The 1,332-nt window shown below is 49.4% G+C and overlaps 1 long non-coding RNA gene across 1 annotated transcript in view; it reads right to left on the bottom strand.

Moving 5' to 3' along the window:
- Positions 1-32: 32 nt before the first annotated feature.
- The window catches only part of LOC105310303, an 11,215-nt gene continuing 9,915 nt past the window's right edge, over positions 33-1,332 (bottom strand). The window contains exons 3-4 of the long non-coding RNA XR_002778496.1: positions 808-999; positions 33-111 (exon numbers count right to left, since the gene is read on the bottom strand). This is a non-coding gene — a long non-coding RNA (uncharacterized LOC105310303). The remainder of the gene's footprint in view (positions 112-807; positions 1,000-1,332) is intronic.

Consider the following 1,332-nt stretch of genomic DNA (forward strand, 5'->3'; position numbering starts at 1 on the left):
AGATTCCATACCCAGTCACACATCGCACACTCACCTTCCTGCCATAACCTTGTAATACGCAAATATCTGGTCTGCCAACTTGTAAACAAACTGGTCAAAGCACAGATTCACCTGAAGAAAAATAAACATATTTTGATTCTTTAAATCAAGATCAAATAATACATTTACAAAGAATCTTTCTATTCAGCAACTCCATTTCTGGGTATTCATCTGAAGGAAACAAACCACTAACTCGAAAAGATATCTGCACCCCCACGTTCACTGCAGTGCTATGCACAACAGCCAAGGTATGGGAGCAACCTGGGTGCCCCCCCACGGATAAATGGGTGCAGCAGAGGTGGTATATACATACAATGGATTACTACTCGGCCATAAGAAAGGAATTTTCAGCTCCAGTGTAATCTTATGTGACCACCTTCGTGTACGAGGGCCACAGTTGATAAAAATGTTGTCATGCTCACACGACTGTAATAAGCAAAGATAAAAAGCTAAATGAAAGAGACAGAATAGGGTTGGTTCAGCGCATCCACTGGGTACGATGCACCTGTGCTTAGACTACTTGTGACAGGCAAGGACATGAACGTGTGCCCACGACGTGCTGTCAAGTGTCTTGAAGACGCACGTCTCCCAACAGCTTATGTTGTAAGACTCCAACTGTCACGCACGTAGATGCTTAAAATGCAGAAATGTTCGCTTCCAAGTTCGGCCCACTGTTTAAACCTCCCCGTGCCATGAAGAGAGTTGCTCCCTCTAATGCTCAGGGCGAGGGAATGTAGGAAAGGATGGTTAAGGTGCCCAGGCTCTCACCTCTGCCTCGATTTCGTCATAAAGAAACTGCTTGTTGAACTTGGTGAGGGCGTAGTGGGCGCTGTCGTTGTACAGGTCCAGGGAGTAGAGGACGTACCTGCAGGGGCAAGCGGTCAGCCCCGTCTCCCACCCGCGCTCCTGGCTCTCAGGCCCACGCCACCCTCCACTCTCGAAAGGGACACCACATCGTCTCTCACTTTCGAGGCCAGCTCTGCCCCTGCCTGGGCCCTGCCAGTGCACCCCGCGAGGCCAGCCTACCCCACGGGCAGGACGCGCCCACTCAGGCCATGCCCAGGGGCCACCAGCAACTGCTCCTCACTTAGCATGGTTCGAAGTTTACCACAAGCATGTAAAACCACAAAAACAAGGTATTTTCTTACTTTTAAGAATGAATTGCCTGACTTAAAAACAAAACCATATGAAGGTTCTAGGTCCCACAGGTGACCACGAGCACATCCAGTGTTGCTAAAAGCCCCTCTCCTCTGCCCTGTCTGGACAAAAAGTGGTGGCCAGCAGTCTCCAGAA

Source organism: Pteropus vampyrus, unplaced genomic scaffold (assembly GCF_000151845.1).
Source record: "Pteropus vampyrus isolate Shadow unplaced genomic scaffold, Pvam_2.0 Scaffold1955, whole genome shotgun sequence".
In the NCBI taxonomy this organism is placed as follows: Eukaryota; Metazoa; Chordata; class Mammalia; order Chiroptera; family Pteropodidae; genus Pteropus; species Pteropus vampyrus.